The sequence below is a fragment of the Callithrix jacchus genome, chromosome 6, assembly GCF_049354715.1.
Source record: "Callithrix jacchus isolate 240 chromosome 6, calJac240_pri, whole genome shotgun sequence".
NCBI classification, from domain to species: Eukaryota; Metazoa; Chordata; class Mammalia; order Primates; family Cebidae; genus Callithrix; species Callithrix jacchus.
The window spans coordinates 20,396,382-20,420,914 of NC_133507.1; the positions used below are offsets into that span (position 1 = coordinate 20,396,382).

Sequence of the window (24,533 nt, forward strand, 5' to 3'; positions counted from 1 at the left end):
TGTAATATTCTCTGATGATGGTTTGAATTTCTGTGGAATCTGTGGTGATTTCCCTTTTATCATTTTTTATTGCATCTATTTGGTTGTTCTCTCTTTTCTTTTTAATCAGTCTGGCTAGTGGTCTGTCTATTTTGTTGATCTTTTCAAAAAACCAGCTCTTGGATTTATTGATTTTTTTGGAGGGTTTTTCGTGTCTCTATCTCCTTCAGTTCAGCTCTGATCTTAGTTATTTCTTGTCTTCTGCTGGGTTTTGAGTTTTTTTGATCTTGCTCCTCTAGCTCTTTCAATTCTGACCATAGGGTGTCGATTTTGGATCTCTCCATTCTTCTCATATGGGCACTTATTGCTATATACTTTCCTCTAGAGACTGCTTTAAATGTGTCCCAGAGATTCTGGCATGTTGTGTCTTCGTTCTCATTGGTTTCAAAGAACTTCTTTATTTCTGCCTTCATTTCCTTGTTTATCCAGTCAACATTCAAGAGCCAGTTGTTCAGTTTCCATGAAGCTGTGCGGTTCTGGGTTGGTTTCTGAATTCTGAGTTCTAACTTGATTGCACTATGGTCTGAGAGGCTGTTTGTTATGATTTCAGTTGTTTTGCATTTGCTGAGCAGTGCTTTACTTCCAATTATGTGGTCAATTTTAGAGTAGGTGTGATGTGGTGCTGAGAAGAATGTATATTCTGTGGATTTGGGGTGGAGAGTTCTGTAGATGTCTATCAGATTTGCTTGTTCCAGGTCTGATTTCAAGCCCTGGATATCCTTGTTGATTTTCTGTCTGTTTGATCTGTCTAATATTGACAGTGGGGTGTTAAAGTCTCCCACTATTATTGTGTGGGAGTCTAAGTCTCTTTGTAAGTCTTTAAGAACTTGCCTTATGTATCTGGGTGCTCCTGTGTTGGGTCCATATATGTTTAGGATCGTTAGCTCTTCTTGTTTTATCGATCCTTTTACCATTATGTAATGGCCTTCTTTGTCTCTTTTGATCTTTGTTGCTTTAAAGTCTATTTTATCAGAGATGAGAATTGCAACTCCTGCTTTTTTTTGCTCTCCATTTGCTTGGTAAATCTTCCTCCATCCCTTTATTTTGAGCCTTTGTGTATCCTTGCGTGTGAGATGGGTTTCCTGGATACAGCACACTGATGGGTTTTGGCTTTTTATCCAATTTGCCAGTCTGTGTCTTTTGATTGGTGCATTTAGTCCATTTACATTTAGTGTTAGTATTGTTATGTGTGAATTTGATACTGCCATTTTGATGCTAGCTGGCTGTTTTGCCCGTTAGTTGTTGTAGATTCTTCATTATGTTGATGCTCTTTAGCAATTAGTGCGATTTTGGAATGGCTGGTACTGGTTGTTCCTTTCTATGTGTAGTGCCTCTTTCAGGAGCTCTTGTAAAGCAGGCCTGGTGGTGAAAAAATCTCTGAGTACTTGCTTGTTCACAAAGGATTTTATTTTTCCTTCACTTCTGAAGCTCAGTTTGGCTGGATATGAAATTCTGGATTGAAAGTTCTTTTCTTTAAGGATGTTGAATATTGGCCCCCACTCTCTTCTGGCTTGCAGAGTTTCTGCTGAGAGATCTGCTGTGAGTCTGATGGGCTTCCCTTTGTGGGTGACCCGACCTTTCTCTCTGGCTGCCCTTAGTATTTTCTCCTTCATTTCAACCTTGTTGAGTCTGATGATTATGTGCCTTAGGGTTGCTCTTCTTGCGGAATATCTTTGTGGTGTTCTCTGTATTTCCTGCAATTGAGTGTTGGCCTGTCTTGCTAGGTGGGGGAAATTTTCCTGGATAATGTCCTGAAGAGTATTTTCCAACTTGGATTCACATTCTGGTACACCTATCAAACGTAGGTTAGGTCTCTTCACATAGTCCCACATTTCTTGGAGACTTTGTTCATTCCTTTTTGTGCTTTTTTCTCTGATCTTGGTTTCTCATTTTATTTCATTGAGTTGATCTTCGACTTCTGAAATTCTTTCTTCTGCTTGGTCAATTCGGCTATTGAAACTTGTGCATGCTTCACGAAGTTCTCATATTGTGTTTTTCATCTCCTTTAATTCATTCATATTCCTCTCTAAGTTATCCATTTTTGTTATCATTTCCTCGAATCTTTTTTCAAGGTTCTTAGTTTCTTTGCATTGATTTGAAACATGTTCTTTTAGCTCACAAAAGTTTCTCATTATCCACCTTCTGAAGTCTAATTCCGTCATTTCGTCACGGTCATTCTCCATCCAGCTTTGTTCCCTTGCTGGTGAGGAGTATTGGTCCTTTCTAGGAGGCGAGGTGTTCTGGTTTCGGGTGTTTTCCTCCTTTTTGCGCTGGTTTCTTCCCATCTTTGTGGATTTATCCACCTGTCGTCTGTGTAGTTGCTGACTTTTCGATTGGGTCTCTGGGTGGACCCCCAGATTGTTGATGATGAAGTATTTCTGTTACTTGGTTTTCCTTCTACCAGTCTAGCCCCTTCGCTGTACGACTGCAGAGGTCCACTCCAGGCCCTGCTTGTCTGGGGTACACCTATAGCAGCTGCGGAACAGTAGGGATGCTACCAGTTTCTTTTTCTGCTATCTTTGTCCCAGAATGATGCCTGCCAAATGTCAGTCTTTTGGATATAGAGGGGTCAGGGAGCTGCTTGAGGAGACAGTCTGTACTTTATAAGAGCTCAAGTGCTGAGCTGTGAGCTCTGATGTTCATTCAGGGCTGTTAGCCTGCTATGTTTAATTCTGCTGCAACAGAACTCAAAAAAAAGCCCTTTTTTTCTCAGCTGCTCTTTCTGAAGGGGTTGGGGCTTTATTTTTGAGTGTCTGCCGGGTTGTCCTGCCCAGCTAGGAGGCAGTCTTGTCCTGCCGAGCCTCCGCCCTGCTGGTGTGAGGTTCACCCTGTTTCTGCGGTCTCCGCCCTGCAGCCGCAGGCTCTGCCCTGCGGCGGAGTCTCTCTGTTGTACCGGGTTGCCTCGGCAACAGCAGGCTGCGTCAGCAATGGGCGTGTACATCAGTAGGGGCTGATTGCCTCGGTAATGGTAGACGCCCCTCCCGCATGGAGCTGCGCCTTAAGGTAACCTTCTAACAGCGAGCGTTTGGAATCCCGTTTTGTTTGTCGCACTGCGCTACCCCTAACGCTTTGTCCTGGGCTGGCTCACTGTTCAAGTCCTGTTCAGCCTCAAGTTCAGCCCTCTCAGGTCTCAGGTTGTCAGTTGAACAGGGCACCCGGAACAGTGCGCTTTTGTGCGGACCTCTGTGGAGCGCCTCTGCGCTCCGGCGCGGCCGCAGCCGCACCGGCTGCTGGCTACACCAGTCAAGATCTCTGGCTGGCATCCCGCTTTTGTTTTATATCTGGGAATTTCCCCGTTCTGTGGGCAACAAAGGTCCGTCTGGAAATGCGTCCCTGACTCACCTTCTCCGCGCATCCAGCGAGAGCCTCAATCCTGGGTTGTTCTCACAGCGCCATCTTGAGTCGTCTCCAATACTGATTCTTCTAATTCATGAACATGAAATATCTTTTCATTCTTTGGTGTCCTCTGCAATCCCTTTCATAAATGTTTTACAGTTTTCATTGCAGAGATCTTCCTTCTTTGGCTAAATTTATGCATAAATAATTTATTTTATTTGTAGCTTTTGTAAATTAGATTACTTTCTTGATTTATTTTTCAGATTGTTTGCTGTTGGCATATAGTAATGCAACATATTTTTGTGTTGATTTCATATCTTGCAACTTTACTAAATTTGTCAGTTTTTTTTTTTTTATTCAACATGGAGTCTTGCTCTGTCACCAGGCTGAAGTGCAGTGGCGCAATCTTGGCTCACTGCAACCTCTGCCTCCTGGGTTCAAGCAATGCTCCTGCCTCAGCCTCCAGAGTAGCTGGGACACAGGCATGTGCCACCACACCTAGCTAATTTTTGTATTTTTTAGTAGAGATGGGACTTTACCATGTTGACCAGGATGGTTTTGATCTCTTGACCTCATGATCTGCCTGCCTTGGCCTCCCAAAGCACTGGGATTACAGGTGTGAGCCACTGTGCCTGGCCAAATTTGTCAGTTCTAATAGGTTTCTGGTGGCATTTTTAGGTTTTTCCAAATGTAAGATTATACCATCTGTAAACAAGAATATTTAGGGTTTAAAAAAATTCTCTTTTTAAAAAAGGTGTTACCTTTTCTTAGGATTACTTGCACTCTGCTTTGGAGCCCCCAAAAGTCTCTCTCAAGGAGTGACTCTCTTTCCTTTTAAAACTTTTATTTTAGATTCAGGGGTACATGTGCAAGCTTGTTATGTAGGTAAACTTGTGTTATGGTTTGCAGATGTTGAACCATCCTTGCATCTCTGGGATAAATCCCACTTGGTCCTGATGAATAATCTTTTTAATGTGTTGTCAAATTCAGTTTGCTGGTATTTTGTTGAGGATTTTTTGCCTCACTATTCAGCAGGGTTATTGGCATGTAATTTTGTTTTATGTGTCTTTTTATGGTCTTGGTATTAGAGTAATAGTGGCTTCATAAAATTCAATGTGCCTTTGCTGATTTTCTGTCTGGATGATCTGTCCACTGCTGAAAGGAGGGTGTGAAGTCTCCAGTTACTATTGTATTGGGGTCTGTTTCTCTCCTCAGCTTTGAAAGTTTTCACTAATTCTTTTTTTAGTTTGAGTAGGTTTTGTATTAGTTCTTCCTCAAATGTTTGGTAAAATTCAGCAGTGAAGCCATTGGTTCCCAAGCTTTTCCTTGCTGGGAGACTTCTTATTATGGTGTTGATCTCATAAGTTGTTATTGGTCTATTGGGTTTTGAATTTCTCCATGGTTCAAACTTAGGAGGTTGTATGTATCTAGAAATATATTTCTTCAAAGTTTTCCAATTTATTAGAAAACAATTGCTTGTAGTAGTCTCTAATGATTATTTGAATTTCTGTAGTATTGATTGTAATGTCTCCTTTTTCATCTCTGATTTTATTTATGTGGGTTATCTCTCATCTTAGTTGGGCTAAAGGTTTGTCCATTTTTTATTTAAAAGAAACAGCTTTTAATATTATTGTTCTTTTGTATTATTTTCTTTTGCTTGTTCCAATTTTGCTCTGATCTTTAATTTTTGCATTTTACCAAGTTTGCTCTTGCTTTTTTTTTTTAAACATAATTCCTTTGCATATATTCTGTATCCTGATATAGTCCTGCTATTATTGTAAGGTTATTGTTCTCCAGTGTTATCAAAAACTATTTTTTATCTTCACATGGTTTTAACCACTTTAAAGACTTGAACAAATTGCTTTCAACAGAATTACCTGCTGTCAACAAATCCTGATTAGCTCTTTAGCTCTTTTATGATGGAGACTTTAAAATATTAAAAATCACAAAATTTCAAGTTAGGAATGAAGAATAGAAAATGAAATACCATAATTATTATAGGCAAGTAATAACAACGACAAGAAAAAAACTGCAATAATATGTCAATTTCAGGTAAGACTAGTGAAGAGAAATAAAGAGAGTTAAGATCTGCCTAGGTCAGTGTCTGGGCCCTGATTTCTGGACTACCCTTTGTAGTCTAGCTAGGAGCTTCTGCTTATTTTCTCTTGCAAGACTAAACCTAGCACTCATCAGGGAATGATTCCTGCTGTAATAAGAAACATACATAGCTCCCCTGACCAGTCCTCCTTCATTTCTAAAAGGAGCGTAAATTGCTACAGCTATTTTGAAGATCAATTTGACAATATTTAGTGCAATTAAGTGTGCATGTGCCCTGCAAACCAGCAATTTTACTTTTGAATAGTGTTTCCAGAGAAACTCTCACAGCAGCAGAGAAAGATATGTACGTGAGAATGTTTATAGAGCAAAAACCTGGAGGAAGCCCAACTGTTCATCCCTAGATGATTGGATAAATAAAAGATGACATGCGCATATACCAGAATGCCTTATAGCAGCCAGAAGGAGTGAAACATATCTACAAATAGCAACATCTCACATACAGCATGTTCAATGACACAAAGTAAGAAAAAGAATAGTATCCACAGTTATAGCTTTATCATCATCGGTTGCTGCTAACAAACCATCCCAAAAATATTGGTTTAGTGCAGTTGCTGATGAACTCAATAGTTTGGGCTGGTCTCTCCTGGGCTCATTTTTGCCCCTGAGGTTGGTTGGCACTTAAACCAATGGTCCTTGGGTATTGTCATATGGCTCACCCACCCAATTAGCTATTGCTCCTGCTTATTCATGTCTGGGAGGGGTTCATGTCTGCAGCAACTCACGGGCTAGCTTGGGCTTTCTCAAACAGTGGCAGAAAAGTTGTCAGCTGTGAAAGAGAGAAAGCCCCAATGTACAAGACATTATTAAGTGTTTCTTTGGACTATGTTTGCTCATGTCCCTTTGTCCAGAGCAAGTTCTGTGCCAAGCCTGGAGTCAGTGACAAAAGAAGGTGTGAAAGCATCTAATATGGTGCGTGGTTTATTGGTTGCAACAATCTCCTACAATAGCATGAGACTTTTTATGAGCTGGGTTTTGTCCCTTCCTGACAAGCTCATGTTAAAGCTCTGACCTTTAGTATCTCAAGATTTAACTGTATTTGGAGTTAAAATGAGGACTTTAACATGGACTAAACATTGAATTTTTATCTAGCACAACTGATGTACTTATGAGAAGAGGAAATTTGAATACACAGAGAAACACCAGGGGTGTGCATGTATAGAAAAACGACCATGTGAGGATGGAATGAGACGGTAGCCATTTCTGAACTGAGGACAGGGGTCCCAGGAGACATCAACCCTGCTAACACCTTGATCCTGGACTCCCAGCCTCCAGAACTGTGGCAAAGTAGATTTCCGTTGTTTAAGCCATTCAGTCTGTGGTATTTTGTTATGGCAGCTCCAGGAAACGAATATACTATTATATGTAAATTTAAGAAGTTCACCCACAAGCCATGCTGTTTTCCATAGATACAGAGGTAATTGAGTAAACATATGTGTATATTATGGGAAGCATGTAAACATGGAGGTGCTTATGAGAGGGAGAGAATGGGATTAGAGTGAGAAATAAAGTGGAAAATAGTTTGAAGAGAGGGCCGTGGGTGGACAGATGATAAGCGCATACCATATGCTGAGCAAGGTGACCAGTTCAAATCTGTGTACCTTAGTTCTAAAAATAGGATAAAGTAAAATAAAAATAATTTCTCCTGGTTGAGGCAGAGTTGGTTTCCTTACCAGTGTAAGATCAGTTCTTAAAACCTGATGTTATTGAGTACTACTGTATGATGGAGTCTGTTACATCCTTTAACCTTTTACATGAAGATACCGTAGCTGCCATTTATAGGAGAGGAAGCTGAGGCAGAGAGAATTAAATACACTTCCCACAGGGGCACAGTGAATATGTGTCTGGGCAGATGGTGGAGCTCCAGTCTGTCTGCATCCCAGCCTGGGCCGTGGCAATTCCACTTATCATTCTTACTTAGCTCTTGTCTCTTCAGTTGCTTAGGCCTGCTCCTTAAACCTGGAACCAGACTCCCCCTTGCTGTGGCTGCTGGTCGTGTTTCTCAGTCGTTGCCCTGTCTGGCCGTCTGCTTTTTGCCTAGGACTCATTTGCAGCCTACCTTTTCCTTTGTGTGGGCTCCTCTGACTTGCTCCTGCCTCTCATGGTACGCTCTAAGGTTGCATCCATAACAGGGCATGAAAAGGTCAAGAAGGCTGAAAGCAGAAGAACATAGTCAGCAGTAGGCAGAAAGAGGCAGAGGGTCAAGCCTTGGCTTCCTCAGCTGTGGGCAGCATATTTCAAATATAGTACCTGGTGAGAGCTGATATAACCTGGTGTTGTATCTCACTGTAATACCTAGTGAGAAAACTACAGAACAGTTTTACAAGTCGGGTTACCATTACTTTGAAATTGGCCCAGGTGGGGGTGTTTACAACACAGACACTGGCAAATATGACAAATCAGGATTTGTTTTTTGGAGAGCTGGTTTATCAGAACACCAATGAATAGAATATCCACAGGCTATAATAATTCGTGTAGGTTAAAGGACATCACACTGATGTATTGCAGCTGTCCCCGTTGTGGAGCCAGCAGACCTGAGCTCAAATCAAAAACCCACAGTGTTCTAGCCAAGTCATAAAGAGAAAATTACTTCATTTTTACCCTAGCTTTGATTGTCTTAGCTTTTAAAGAGGAATAATAATACCTACCTCACTGAAGTGCTGTGGGAATGAAAAAAACACTAAAAAAACAGAACATTGTGCACAAAATAAGCACTTGAAAAATATTAGTTGAATTTGCCCAAGGAGCAAAGCATTGTTAATAAACCCCCCATAATGCTTTCAAGAAATGCCAATAATAATATTTATGAATGTTTAACTAAATCCAGGTATTATCTTTTTCATGCATTGGTTTCCTTCAAATTTTGAGGTAGGTACTATTCTTTGCCACCACTTCAAAGAGTGTAAAATGCACAGAGATATTTGTTGATAGGGGTTGGGTCTGTCAGATTTCAAAGCCAGTCCTCTTAACCATCCATGCTCCTGGTAAAGGGTGATAAATCTAAACGACAATAACGCATGCAATAAACCCGATTACATGTGGTGTGTGTGTCTGCCTTATTCAATTAGGTGTGAGGTCATCTGGAAAACAGCACCCTTTGTATCAATTAATGTGGAATCACAGCTCTGTCGACCCCTCAGGGGCTGCCGGATGTTTGCTGAAAAGTGTGCTATAAATTGTGGGTCATGTTTTATGCAGGGAAGTCACTTTTTTTTTTTCATCCTGTGGGGATTAGCGTCTTACTGGAAGAGGTTCTCACAGTCTTCAGCTAAACCAACTCAAAGCCCAGTTCTCCTTCAAAGAGCCCATTAACAGACCTTTGATATGGCAGCGATTCTCTACTATAAGTTGTTTGCCAATTTCTGAGCCTGGGCCAGTTCCTTTAAAGAGTATAGGGTAAAGTTACCCAGTCTCCTTACTTAATCAACTATGCTGTTTCTAGGCCAAGAGAAGATCCCAATTTAAAAAAAAAATCTATCCATGCTGAATTTCAAATACGAGCAAATATATTTTTTCTCTTCTGATATTTTCCCTTCTATCTGGTGTCCTGCTGAGCAGAGGTAATGCAAGAAGCTTCCTCTTTTCCTTTCGTGGAAAAGAAGCCTGGAACATGAATTTTATTTCATTACCACGTGTTTATTCCTTCAGCAGCCACACTTATTCCTGTTAGAAGCATGTCTTTTTTCCTTCCTTCTCCTCCCTCCATCCCTCTCTTCCTTTCTCCTTTGCTCCTTCCTTCTTTGCTCCTTCCTTCTCTCTCCCTCTCTCTTACCTTCCTCTTTTCCTTCCTTCCTTTCTCTCTTCCTTTCCCTCTTTTTCTTTCCACTTTCTCTCCCTCTTTCTTTCCTTCATTCATTCTTTCTCGTGCCTTTATAAAATGACTTAAATAATGGATTATGGTAAAGCAGTGTCTGACAAACTTCACTGATTTTGAGGAAATTACTAAAGCAACACTCATCCTACTGAGAATAAAACAACTTTAAAAATCTGCATCTACCACAGAGTTTATGAGATGTTGAGAGGAATCTTGACATGACAGTTGAGCCTTAAAATAACCTAGTTACTGAATAGTGTTTCCAAATCACCTTTTACATGTATGACCCAGGCGATTCTAGGAGATCTTTGTTTGGTGCTTCTCTGCGTGTGTTTGTTGTACACAAATACACTCCTGGGAGGTTCGGAGGACTGATTTAAAATGACTGCAAAGCACTTGAAAAACTCAGAGGTGATTTTAAGGAGAACTATAATTTATTTTTCTTTTCAAAAAATGTGTGAAGGAATTGAGAGAGTGAGGCAGGAGGCTGGAGCACAATTATTTTTCTTTCTTTTTTTTTTTAATTCACCCTACTCAGCATCAGCCATCTTCCTTGTTCCTTTCTTTTGAACTCAGACAGTCTTTGTTTCCGTTGTTCTAATAAAGTTGTTATACCGGACCGAGCATAGAAAGTCAACACCAAGACAAAAGTATGCCAAACTGCAGGGTTTATTGCCGGCTACCAGGGAGGACTCACGTCTCTCCAACCCATGGCAGAGAAAGAAGGGTGGCAAGACCTTTTTATACCCGTAAAACCACCTTGGGAGTGGGGGTGAGGAGCGGGGATGGGGATAAAAGGCATCCGACATTCTGAGGGTTAGTGGATTCTGCAAATCACCTTCTGGGTGGAGATGAGGGTGAGGGAATTCTGGACATTCCGAGGGCCAGGGGACTATTTGACATTCTGGTTGTTACTTAAGTGGTTCACAAAAGTCAAGATTAGCATTTGTTTACACATTGTCTGGGTAGGGTGCGGATCGCAGTCCTTAATTACGTATTCACATTTGGGTTATAGAGAGCAGTTTCAACAGAAAGAGGAGGTGTGGCTGAGGTGTGCAGTTTATGGGGCTTTTACCGTGTCACAAAGTCATCATTCTTCATTGATGAAAATGCATTATCCTATTAGGGCTTTGTTGTGAAGTTGCATCCAGGAGCCCTGTGGCGGCTCAGTGAGGTAGACAGTCCTTGGCAAGTGACTCTTTAGGTTCCTTTCAGGTCACATGTTACACAGTTGCACCATTCCTTTCTAGTACCATCTCTAGCTTATTCTAAACCGTGAAGCTACTGGTAGTTTACAGTTCTCATGAGAAGGGAGACAGACCCTATAACCCCGCAGTGCAGAGGGATGGATGAAAGCACGTGGCTGGAGTGGGAAGATGTGGAAGTGTTTGCCACTCCTCAGGGGCGACACCCTATCCCTTTCTGCTGAGTTTTTTTTGTTGTTTTTGCTGTTGGTGGTTTCACATGATAATTCATGGCACATGGAGAAAAAGCCATGACTTGACTCTTTTCACTGGAGTAGGAAACTTGATTATAAGAAATGCTGGGATATGAGTCTGGGCATTGGAGAAACTGGAATTCTGGTTTTACCTCTTGCTGGCTGTGCAAATCCAGGCAAGTTCTTAACCTCATAAGCCTCAGTCCCTGCATCTGGGAAATGAGGCTGCTCAGTATCTATGTATGGAAAGTAAATAAAATGATGCCCCAAAATTCCTTTGCACAAATGCCAGACACTAAAGAAGGGCTTAATAAATGTCAGTTGTCTATTTTATTTTAATCAATTTTTAAAAAATTATTAATTTAGTTTTGTTTTACCTTATTTTATTTTACCATTATTTTTTGAGACAGTCTTGGCCTGTTGCCCAGACGGCAGTGTGGTGGTGCAGTCTCAGTTCACTGCAACCTCTTCCTCCAGGTTCATGTGATTCTCCTGACTCAGCTCCTGAGTAGCTGGGACTACAGGCATGGCCACCATGCCTGGCAATTATTATTATTATTATTTTGTATTTTTAGTAGAGATGGATTTCGCCATTTTGTCCAGGCTGTTCTCACACTCCTGACCTCAGGCGATGCACCTGCCTTGGCTTCCCAAAATGTTGGGATTACAGGCGTGAGCCACTCCACCCAGCCAGGTTTTTTAAAAATATTATGATATACCAGGTTTTTTTCAAGTTGTTGCTCGGATATCTTTTCAGAGAACCTTTTTCTGATCATAAAGACAGAGCTTCGGCAATGCTGATTTCATGCCTTCACTGGAGCTCCAATACGCTGCTTTGCAATTTTTCTACTTTCTTGTCTGTCATTTTTCAGTACACCGAATTCTCTTGACCATAGGGAATGTTGTGAATATTGTTCACCTTGGTATTGACTAAGAAGTACCTAGCCCAATACCTGCACGTACTGCTTCTGTTTGCTCCTGAGATATTTACTGAGTGCTTTCCATGGCCAAATATTGTGCTAGAACCAGGCCTACAATGGGGATAGAGCCTATCTTTAAGAAGCCCACAGTCTAGTGACGGATAGGGATAAACAGCCATTAAAAATAGGGTGTAATAAAAGAGCAGTTTACTTAATATTTTTTTATACTTAGAAAAGGTCAGAGAATACTTCCTGGAGGAAAAAGTAAATTTAAAATAATACATAGGTATTATTTTATGATATGAGATCTTGAGGATACTGCTTTAATTTTTTCCAAAAACAGAACCCGAGGAAAGGATTTGGGTGTAAGTAATTTATCTGGGAGGTGCTCCCAGGAGGAAGAATTAAGAGAGTGAGGAGAGTGAGGGGGGAATGGAAGAAAAGCCAGGAAAAGGTGCATTGTTGAACTGGGTACTTCTGTAGGCAAATGGGAGGTAGAGCACCCTTTACATTTTCCCTTTGAAACCCCAGAGATTATGGCATTTATCTACTGACTGACTCCTCTGCTGGAGGAGAGTCACTTCCACAGGCGTTAACGCTCTTATATTCCTGGCTCCATACAAAGGCTGAGCAGGCTGCCTTGGCTTCAGAAACAATTCAAGCCAGAAAGTGGGGAATATGTGTGGAAGGAGAGAGGGTGTCATGGGAGCTATCCAGCAGAGCTTCGGCTGAAATCACTCCAAGCTGACCATGTGCAATGCTGAAGGCCTTGGCCATCTCCCCATAAAGTTAAAAAAATTAACTGCTTTGGGAGGCTGAGTCGGGTGGATCACGAGGTCAGGAGTTTAAGACGAGCCTGGCCAACATAGTGAAACCCCATCTGTACTAAACATACAAAAATTAGCAGGGCATGGTGGTGTTTGCCTGTAGTTCCAGCTACTCAGGAGGCTGAGGCAGGAGAATTGCTTAAACCCAGGAGGCAGAGGTTGCAGTGGGCCGATACTGCTTCACTGCACTCCAGCCTGGCAACAGAGCAAGACTCTCTCAAAAAAAGTACCTTGCCCCTAAATCTCACGGGCAGACTTTCTGGATTCAAGACATCTCAAGAGCTATGAAAACCGTCTTAGAAATTCCTGCAGGCTCCCACAACTGTGAACTGTCAGGACTCAGTGTGGGTTCCTTCTGTAATTACCTGACAATTACAATTGGGAAATAAAGCATTAGTAAAATAAATGTATAATATATTCATGGAATGTGTTTCATTTAAACTTTTTCAGAATAAGCTCTAGGACTTAGAAACTAAAATGTGTTTTATATTCTCTCAAAGCCTGATTTATCTCTGCCTCTTACCATGCCTTATCAAATCATCAGCCCCCTGAGGAAGCAACTGATATTGCTTCCTGAAAAAATAACCACTCTTTACTTAGCAGGAGAACAAGTAGTCTAAGGGGGGAAAAAAGAATAGGATGCATCTAAATTATCCGAAGCATGCATAATATTTGATGGCCACAGTTTCCTCCTGGAGACGTGTAGAGAAGGCAGTGTGCCTCTGAAGATCCCTACTGCTTAGATTTCAGAAGAGATTGGACAAAACTCTAACCTCCACAAATAATTATTTCCAAAAGAATGGCTAACAGTTGTTTTTTTTTTGATGGAGTCTCGCTCTGTTGCAGGTGCAATGACATGATCTTGGTTCACTGCAACCTCTGCCTCCCAGGTTCAAGCGATTCTCCTGTGTCAGCCTCCTTAATAGCTGTGATTACAGGCATGCGTCATCACACCCAGCTAATTTTTGTATTTTTAGTAGAGATGGAGTTTTGCCATGTTGGCCAGGTTGGTCTCGAACTCCTGGCCTCAGGTGATCTGCCTGCTTCGGCCTCCTAAAGTGCTGGGATGACAGGCCTGAGTCACTACCCCCGCCCTCTTCCTGTTAAGGTTTATAAACACATGGACACAGGGAGGGGAGCCCTACACACTGGGGTCTGTTGGGGGGAATAGGGGAGGGATAGCATGGGGAGAAATGCCAGATATAGGTGAAGGGGAGGAAGGCAGCAAATCACACTGCCACATGTGTACCCATGCAACTATCTTGCATGTTCTTCACATGTACCCCAAAACCTAAAATGCAATTAAAAAATAATATATATATATAAACTTCCCCAAATAATGAATCTTCTCTTCAAACTACTTTATCAGTGAGAACTGTGGTTCTCTTATTGTGGTAGAAAGTGCCTGCATTTTGGTGACAGACAAACCTCCAAATTCTGTCTCTCTTATTAATTTCAAGCTCCTTAACCTCAGGCTAGACATTTAATCTCTTTGAGTCTCCATTTCCTCATCCTCAAGGAGAGAAAGGGAAATCATACCCATCTTACAGTTTCATTGCAAGGATTAAATGAGGTGATATCCGTTAAACTCCAGTTGAAAGGTCAATATTTGCTAATGTCAGTTCCCTCCTCCTTCCCTTAGCTCAGGGGTCAGGAAGCTGTCCTGGATTCCCTCTGCAAGCTGAGTCCACATCCATTGGGGCTATCTCTCACCTCCAATGTAGTCATCATGGCAGAGTCTCCAAAGCTTTGAGAAGCAGGCATAAATTCGTTTTATTTATCTACTGGGTTTTAAACATTATTTTACTTGCTAGACAGTTTATTTATTATTTACATATTAGCTTTTTGTTAGTTAAACTTTCAATGAACCGTCCTCTCCCAAAATAAATAGAATATGGGGCCAGGGGTGGTGGCTCATGCCTGTAATCCCAGCACTTTGGGAGAACAAAATGGGTGGATCTCCTGAGTGTCAGGAGTTCAAAACCAGCCTGGCTAACTTGGAGAAACCCCGTCTCTACTAAAAATACAAAAATTAGCTGGGTGTGATAGTGCATGCCTGTAATGCCAGCTACTTGGGAGGCTGAGGCAGGAGAATTGCTTGAACCCAGGAGGCAGCGGTTGCAGTGAGCCGAGATTATGCCACTGCATTCCAACCTGGGCAACAGAGCAAGACTCTGTCTCAAAAAAAAAAATATGGAAATGATTGGAACCAGATTCTCCTAATGGTCACCCAGAAGAAGAAAGAACAAAGGCTATGAACACACAATTGATGGAAAATAAAAGCCAAATGGCCCATAAATATATGAAAAGATGCTCAATTTTATAAGGAATCATGCAAGTGAAAACAAATATCATGAGATACCATTTTGAAATCCATCAGTTTGCAAAATCTTATGACCATATTGAAAGATTGAGAGGCGGTAGAGCAGCGGAGCTCCCCATGCACTGCTGGTGGTTGTCATATCAGCGCAGCTGAAGAGCAGTCAGGCAGTATGTGGAAAGTTGGAGGCACACCCACCCTTTCATGGAGCAGTCACGATTTTAGGTACATACTCTGGAGAAACGCACATGTGTCCAAGGAGGCCTCTGAGCCTGTTATTACCAACACAAAACCAAGAGAGGGGGCAATCTAAATGTCCAGCAAGAAACTTGGTTCAATTATTTTAGTTTTTTTTCAAGCTAGAATCTGTTCAGATGTTAAAAGAATGAACTCTAACAACATGTATCAGCACAAAAAAAATCTCTAAGATGTTCTGATTTATTAAGAGCATGTCACAACATTTTCACTTGTATATAAGGACACAAGTCCAAGGATGTTCGTGGATGTTTACTGCACCAGTATGACAATTGTGCAGAGTTGGAAACAACTTGAATATCTGCCGACAGGAGACTTGATCCGTAACTGTGGCAGATTCATAACATGGATTATTAAATGGCAGCTGAATTAAATTAGGGCCATACATCCATATGGATAAATAGCAAATCCAGAAATAATGTACATTTTTAAAAAGTCAAGAGCATGCAAAAATACTAGGTATGTTTAGCATATATATGTATTTATATTAATGGTATCTCTCCATCTGTAACTACAGTATACGGAGAAACATCGGTGGGTAAAATGAACAAGGACTGTTTTTCTTGGAGAATGTGGAAAGGGAAGGGATTATAATAGGGTTAGGATGAAGGCATTTTGCCCATCTGAAATATTTCTTAATGAAAAACAGAAAATAAGAATGCTAATGCAAGAGAAATATGACTCTTCCAATTTAGATAGCAATTTATTTATAAAATAAAAGTACCATTTAAAAATAGCTCCTTATGTTTTTCCTTCCATTAGCTCCGAGAGCTAAGCAAGAAATGACAAACCTGGTGTTTCTTCACCTGGGATTTTTCTCAGCATCTCTGTGGCTGTTTCAGCCATGAGCGAAGTTCAATGACAAACCGAGGGAACAGGATGAGCCTCTCTGGAGACTGATGCTCCAAACAGCTGCCAGCACATGTACCTCTCCTGTCTGCTCCCATCACTCGATTGTCATTTCCCCATAAACTCCTTCACCTCCCTTGGGAGCCCCAGGACTCCTCATGACTCTCTGATCTCCACAGTCACTAGAGACTAAGACAGCAACATGTTTTTATCATCAAATTCAACCCCTGCCAACAGAGCTGAATGGTGCCCAATTCTTTGAAACTTTCCGTTAGTCCTTGCCACTGTGATGAATGAGTCTTCTCATCATATGCTTGGTTTTAAGCTACCGTGGATCCAAATGCTAGTTTGGAAAAAGACAGGGGCAAATACATTAACTTTGTGGGGTTGTTCACAGTCCATAAAACATCCAGTTGAAAAAGGATGTATATTATTTTTCAGACAGAGTCTCACTCTGTTGCTCAGGCTGGAGTACAGTGGCACAATCTTGGCTCACTGCAACCTCCACCTCCTGGGCTCAAGGGATTCTCCTTCCTCAGCGTCCTGAGTAGCTGGGATTACAGGTGCCTGCTGCTGTGCCCAGCTAATTTTTATATTTTTAGTAGAGATGGGTTTTCTTCATGTTGGCCAGGCTCATTTGGAATTCCTGACTTTAGGTGATCCGCCTGCCTCAGTCTCCCAAAATACTGGGATTACAGGTGTAAGCCACTGTGTTTGGCCATGAAGAAGGATGTTTTTAATGAACAGAGACTCACCCCTTCACTGTGCTGAATCCTCCTCATTTCTGGAATGAACCCTGATAGGGGAGGATTTCCTTTTATCTGCAGAGACTTCTCTCCACTGGGAAAAAATGCAGAATTTCGCACAGGATGCTGGGTAGGGTCCTGTTTTTTGTTTCTTTGACAGTCTAAATTATGGTGATTGCTTTGGGTGCACCCCATTGTGTTGACATCCTGCCCGGCTGAGCACATGCTGAGGCCAAAAGAGAGCGGGCTGCATGAGTGGATGCAGGAGAGACCTGCAACGTCAATCAATTATCCTGGAGAGCAGAGGTCACTCCATGTCCAGAAGCGCTTTTTCACCTCGAATGGAAGCCATGGTTTTAGGCATGGAATCCTGGGTGCATATAGTGTGGCTTGTTTGGGCTGGTGAGTTTTCTGTCTTCAGAGGCAGAGAATCTAGGAGGCCAGATGGGGATGTTTGTTTCAGATGGATCGGGACACAGATCTTTAGGCTCTTTGTTCTAATGGGGGAGGATTCCAGGTTCTGGTAGCTTTTTCTTCTGGCTGGTACATGTTTGTCCTTTGCATATTAAAGCTCAAGGAAAGTCATCAGGAGGAAGACAAAACCTTGCCGAGTGGGATTTATCCATTTGCTTGATGAAGCAATCCTGCTGTGGAATTAGTTTAACTTTGTGAGGTCTGGCCATTCATATGCAGGACTCTGGCTTTATAATTCAATCAACTGCTGTACTATCTAGAATAAAATGGAGTTTGGAACAGGGAAAAACCCCCCAGCTCTTCTAATAACTGCATAATAAGCCTAATATGTTGAGTCTATCCGTCTGCACATCCTTTAAATCAGCATGATATCCTGTGCTATAGGAATGCTGCCTTATTCTTGGGGCAGAGGATTTTAGCGGGAATTAAGAGCATGGTGCTTGAACTTTCAGCTTGAACTTCTTGATGGAACAATGATCTATAATAAACCTGTAGGAAGTAGGATCAGCAGTGTGCCTTCGGAAAGGTCTCACTGTTTATAACTGCCACGTGGTTTGCCACTCATGGCTGACAGTCTCTGTTGTGGGCATGATGGATGTTCTACAGCACACTTCTTTTTGGTTGTGTGCATTCTGATTTGTTTGTGACACTTTCATGCATGTTGTTAGGTATAGCTAATTGTCACCCAAATTCCATTGTTCCATGAATACATCATTATTTGTTTGATCTGTGCTATATTCATTAACAGTATTTTTCCAGTTGTTTGCCCTTATGGGTCACACATCAATGAATATCATTGTACATGTAGAATTTCACATATGTGCGAGGATATTCATTAGGCAAATCTCCATACTTTGAGCTTCTTGATCAAGTGTATTTTTAATTTTGATAGGTAGTGCTAAATCACTCTCCGTAGAGATTGCACTGAAGTCATGAGGTGGAAGGAGCAAAGGGGGTTATGATACGTAGCTATGTGCAGCAGACCCTTTCATCGCTGTTCTTCCCATCCTTGAGGTCCATCTCTGGTCTCAGCTGTGGCTGTGCTGGATAGCACAACTATCCAACACTTGGATTGACGAATTCTGCATCCTACTTCTGATCCACTGAGAGCTCTTTGAGCTTCTTTTTTAAAATTAATATACTTTAAGTTCTGGAGTACTTGTGCAGAGCATGCAGGTTTGTTACATAGGTATACACGTGACATGGTAGTTTGCGGCATCCATCACGCTGTCATCTATATTAGGTATTTCTCCTAATGCTATCCTTCCCCTATCCCTCTCTAACCCTCCTCCCCACTGCTGACAGGCCCCCGTGTGTGATGTTCCCCTCCCTGTGTCCATCCATGTGTTCTCATTGTTCCGCTACCACTAATGAGTGAGAACATGCGGTGTTTGGTTTTCTGTTCGTGTGTTAGTTTGCTGAGAATATTGGTTTCCAGCTTCATCTGTGCCCCTTGCCTTCTGCAGCAACTTTGAAAATGTGCCCTCTACTGGCCTTTCCTCTTTCCTGTCTCACCCTGTTCCTTCACTCCTGCACACAGTCACAGCCTCCCAAATTCCTCTCTCAGGTTCTGTTTATGGGGAAATCCAAAATAAGGCAGAATGTAAGGTGCTAACCTCTTGGCCACATGCAAACAGTGATAGGTATTATTAGGTTTAAAATTTAAAAATGATGCTGGACGGATAACCTAAACGATTGGCAAATCCATTCTGTTGCCTCTACTTTGAGTGCTGCCTTTGTGTGCTCCTACAACCTAGGACCTTCCTTGTCATTAACCAGCATTCACAATTCCATGTAGAAATGCTGATTTTGGAGATAATAAAAGAGCCATTCTTCTCCCTTTCAAGGCGCCAGGCCCATGATTGGGTAAGATCGGGGGAGGAGCTTGAAGGGTAGGAGAAACTCTCTCCAGGTAATAACTTGGAAGGAAGAATTAATCCTCTATTTACTAAATCTCCTCAGTTAAGTCTTCACTTCTCTTTTCTCTCAGGAATGTCTATGTATCTCCACAGACTTTAAATTCTGGGACTGATCTTGTTTTTCAGTGTGGGAGTAAACTTCATAGACGGGGCAACTGAGACCTCTTCAGAACAATAACAAAATTTGAGACTCGTCAAGTGCACATTTCCTTTTGGACATTCTGCTATGGGAAGTCCCGGAGCTAGCTAGAGGCTGTCTCCTCAATGACAGGAAAGTACTATAATATATAGGATTAAGATTCATATATTCTATAGCAATTCCTTGGGAAGAAAATGAATGGTAGGTTAAAAATAACTTCATATCAAAATTAATGGCAGGAAAGGAAGATGAGAAGTTGGATATACTCTTCAAAGAAGTTCCTGGGATAAGGATTTAGGATTCAAAACTCTCTTCCTCTGGTGTTTTTCAAAATAATAGACTTCCTTTCCTTAAATTATTATTTGTTTTTCTTTCTTAAATTATTTCACCATTTTTTCCCTCTAAAAGATAAGAATGGAAAAGGATGTAAAGAAAAGAGTCAAGAATAAGGAGAGTATGCCACATTGCATGCCTGTATCAAAACGTCTCGTACCCCATAAATATATATATCTACTATGTACCCACAGAAATGAAAGTAAAATAAATACAAAGGAAAAAGGAGTAGAACTAGAAATAAAACAAGAGGGAGGAATTAATTACCGACTTGGAGAAAACACAAACCATGTGTAGAAGCAAATTTTGTGTTTGCCTTCCTTGGGTTTCTTCTATGGCAACAAGACACGTGTTGAAAAGTTTCCAGAGAAGTCACCCTGGAAATGAATGTTTCCATTTTCTCTGAACATGTACCTACAAATGGCTTTTTTAAAATTTATTTTTATTATATTTTAAGTTCTGGGGTACATGTGCAGAACGTGCAGGTTTGTTACACAGGTATACACGTGTGATAGTGGTTTGCTGCATCCATCACCCTGTCATCTACATTAACTATTTCTCCTAATGCTAACCCTCCCCTAGCCCCCTACCTCCTGACAGGCCCTGGTAAGTGATGTTCCCCTTCTGGTCCATGTGTTCTTATTGTTCAACTCCCACTTATGAGTGAGAACATGCGGTGCTTGATTTTCATTTCTTGGGTTAGTTTGCTCAGAATGGTTTCCAGCTTCATCCATTTCCCTGCAAAGGACATGAACTCATCCTTTTTTATGGCTGCATAGTATTCCATGGTGTAATTGTGCCACATTTTCTTTATCCAGTCTCTTTTACAACTTTTGCCTAAGAATGTGGAGGTCAGTGCTCCCAGAGGCAAGATCACATGAGCAATGAAAGAGTGGGGAAGTTCCAGTGTTTAAAAGTCCTTCTCTTATATCAATAACACTTCAGTCCATTCTGAACTTTGCTTTTGCTTTGTCGATGAGGCTTTGGTACCATGACCATAGGTAAATGTCCCCTCCAACCTCTTGCCTTCTGTTTGTAACATTTGTCTTCCTGCTGTTACTGACAGAACTTGCTTTAATAGGAAGCAAAGGGTAGGATGGGAATTTGTCATCACACCGAGGGTGCATATCTTGTGTGCATGTGTGCAGAAGTATGTGCTTTGTTTGCTTCTGAGATTTTTGAGGGTGAGCCTGTGATCAAAAGCCAGACATAAAAGTGTGAAGCGGCCGGGCGCGGTGGCTCACGCCTATAAACCAAGCACTTTGGGAGGGCAAGGCGGGTGGATCACAAGGTCAAGAGATCGAGACCATCCTGGTCAACATGGTGAAACACCATCTCTACTAAAAATACAAAAATTAGCTGGGCATGGTGGCACAGCCTGTAGTCCCAGCTACTCGGGAGGCTGAGGCAGGAGAATTGCTTGAACCCAGGAGGCGGAGGTTGCAGTGAGCCGAGATCACGCCATTGCATTCCAGCCTGGATAAGAAGAGTGAAACTCCGTCTCAAAAAAAAAAAAAAAGTGTAAAGCGAGTTGCCTATGATTTTGAGATGTATTCATGTCAGCTTTCCTTTCTCAAGGTACTAAATAAAAGAAGGTTTCCTTACTTTCTAAAAGACTTACGGTTGGGCATGAAGGGGTGAACTAACTCATCAGGGAACCATTAGTCTCCAAAAGGCCTCATTGCCAGTGGAAAGAGGAGAAACAGGAAAAATAACCCTGCAGAAAGCAAATGCTCTGATGATTCATGCATTACTTGCAGTTTTTAAAAAAATAATAACTGACCACTGCTTGAGCCTGGGAATTTCTCTAGGGGAAAGGATAAAGAGTTATTTCCCTCTAAAGACAACACCTAATATTTGCACAGCACGGGAAAGTCATTTTCACAAGTATTATTTTGTTTGCCCATTTTCATCCTCAGGCTGAATTAAACCTCAGTTTTCATGTTTGATTGAATCTGTCTTTGCTGACAGAAGTTTTTTGGGCAACCCAGAAAGTCCGCAATATGAGATAATGTGATAGAGGACACAGTGAATCAATAACATCTCTGCTGGAATTGCTTTCTGGAGACTTTGAGATGTCAGGGTTGAAATGTCACACAGGAAGTCACTGGGCTGGTAGATAACTGGAGATGTGACTCGATGAAGGCATTGCTTATCCCTGTTCCAAGCATATCTGGCTGCTTTTGCGAGGTAAGTAGGGATGGATGAAAAGGGGGAGCTTTAGTCCTGAATTTGTACCCTGGTTCTGCCACTTACCAGCTCTGCTGCTCTTCCTGGGAGATCATGTAATGATCAGTAATAATCACTGAAGGCCATGAGTCCCCTAAAGTAAATAGCATTTGCCCCATTTTACTTACTGTCCCTAAGTTCCCTGGGCACATTTATTACCTGGAGGCAAACTCAGGCTTTGTGATGCCATGCCCTGTGAGGATTCCATTACATCATCACTGGCCACATCTGGAAGCAGGAGAGACCCATTGCTAAGGAATGATAGCCAGGTCAAGAAGTGGTTTGAACTCCCAGTATGCTGCCCACAAGTAGAGCTCACATGTATCCCGTTGAGTGGTTTGTATAACTAGAAAAGACTGGGTGATAGTGCTTTGATGTTGGCAAATAACAAGACTTTTTTGTCTTGTATTCTTGCTCAAATTCTATGCTCTGATGAGCGGCTGAATTTCTTCTTTCTACCAAATGATTCAATTCACGTCAACAAGTATATTTGTTTGTAACACTGACTCTGCCTATGAAAACTTAGGGAAGTAACATCACTCCGATTCTTGGTACAAAAGGGAGAACAGAGCCATCTTCCATAACTTTATTGGAGAGATGACTGTGACAATGCATTTATAGTGCTTAACACAGTGCCTGGGACAGAATAGCACCTGTTATCAGTCAGAACTATTATGAGTGCAGTTTTTTTTTGCCAATCAGTTTGAGCTTATAAGGTTGTTCAGGTTAGCCTTGAACTCATGACCTCGCCTTCGCAAGCGCCACGACCTCCGGCGGGAGCCACTTTGGACCCCTATTAGTGCCGTTTTAAACCAGCTGTGCTCGCAAGTACATCACTTGGTCTCATACCTTCACAGCTAGCTGCCCACGTGTCTGCAGCAACACCCAGTTTCAATATGCACAATTTCTAAAGTGTCTGACATCAAGGTTTTGGATGTGAGGATTGCTCACTTCTTTCTCTCTTTCGGAATTGGTCGTTCTTTTCCCATGGCTACTGGTGTTTTTAAGATAAACTAATTTAAAAATGCGAAGCACTCTTGCCTCAGAAGTACCATAAGTACAAAATAATAATGCCAGACTCATCTTGGCAACCTTACCATACCCTCTCTAAAGCCGAGTATCTGCTTGTTCAGGTCCAACCCTCCATTGAGAGGCAATGCAGGTTAAGCCTCATGCCCATGTCTCCGGGTCTGCTCAATCTTAGAAGATAACCTCCTCCCTGTAATTTCCAGGGCAGACAGTGGTGGATTAATTCTAATGAACATGGAACAGTCAGTCCCTGCTTGTCCCTGAGATGTGGCCCAGGGGGTTAATCGCCCATCTCCTAGTTAATCACTTTCATCCTCAGGCTGCATTAAGCCTCAATTTTCATTTTTGATTGAATCTGTCTTTGCTGACTGAAGTTTTCTGGGCAACCCAGAAAGTCCTCAGTATGAGAGAATATGATGGAGGATGCCGTGAATCCGTAACGTCTTTGCTGCACTTTCTGGAGACTTTGAGATATCAGGGTTGAAATGTCACAGGAAGTCACAGGGTAGGAAGATAACTGAAGAAATGGAACAGAAATGGTTTATTTCTGTTCCAACCATATCCAGCTCCTTTTGAGAGGTAAATAAGGATGGAGGAAGAGAAGGAGAGTTAGCCCTGAATTTGTACCCTGGCTCTGCCACTTACCAGCTCTGCTGCTCTTGCCAGGGAGATCACGTTAACATTTTAATACCAGTAATGATCACTGAAGGTCATGAGTGTTTTATATCCTCACTACCCAAAATGTGGTCCTTAGGCCAGCAGCATTAGCATTTCCTGGATGCTTGCAGGAAATGTAGACTCTCAGGCCAAACCCCAAATTACTTAGAGATTCTGATTAAATGAACAAGAATATGCATCTAATCAAATTCTCTGAGTAATTTGTATGCTCTGGACAGTTTGAGAAGCACTTGCAATTATTTCATTTCTCCCTCATGATGATACTAAAGATACTAATTTAGTAAAGTCTGTCTTCTGGTATTACTAACCACTACCTGGCTTTATATGGAAGGAAACTGAGGCTCAGAGAGGTCAAATGGCTTGCTCAATATCATACAACCAGAGAGAGGGTTTGAAGCTAGGCGCCTGCCAAAGCAGATGTTCTTAACCCTATGCAGTCGGGAGACTTAAAAAAGATGCTAAGTATCCATCACTCAGCAGAGTACCAGGCCCACCATAGATGGATGATACATGATGGTGACCTTCTCTGTTCCTTCTATTCTCTTTCTCTGTTCTGGTTATTTTCAGACTTCCAGATGCTCCCTTGTCATGGCATTTATGTTGGTCCACCCTAGATAGGATGGGTCCTGCCTAAATTCCTGGTTCCCCCTTGACTAGGGCAGTGGTTCTTGATTGTGGCTTGGAGAAAGTGCTGTCTATTTTCCTGTGGCATCCTAGAGTGTCTCCTGGAGGGTGTGGCCAGCCCCTCTTCTCCTTCATCCCCACTGCAAAGAACTTGATGATGTTTGCTCCTGACCATGAAGCCGGGATGGAAAGCAATCCCCTGGTAGGCTGGCTAGCATCTTGTTCCCTTCCTCTAGACAGGTATCACGGGTTTCCCTAGGGCAGACATGGGATGAGTTCAGGATTTTCACCTCTTATTCCTTTTGGTCCTGGGAGTTGCATAAATGAACTGGTCTTTGGAAGGGGGCTTGTGGTTTCACAGTTTACTTTTTTTGGAAAAATAAAGGGTTCTGATTTATAGATACATTATTTCTAAAAAGGATGAGCACATTTATAGTTAATCAGTTTCT

General features: G+C 41.8%; 1 protein-coding gene across 1 annotated transcript in view; it reads left to right on the forward strand.

The window, feature by feature from the left end:
• The first annotated feature begins 3,066 nt into the window (after window positions 1-3,066).
• The window catches only part of SLCO3A1 (solute carrier organic anion transporter family member 3A1), an 829,245-nt gene continuing 807,778 nt past the window's right edge, over window positions 3,067-24,533 (forward strand). The window contains exon 1 of the mRNA XM_078326842.1: window positions 3,067-22,089. The gene's annotated coding sequence lies outside the window, so the exon portion shown is untranslated. The remainder of the gene's footprint in view (window positions 22,090-24,533) is intronic.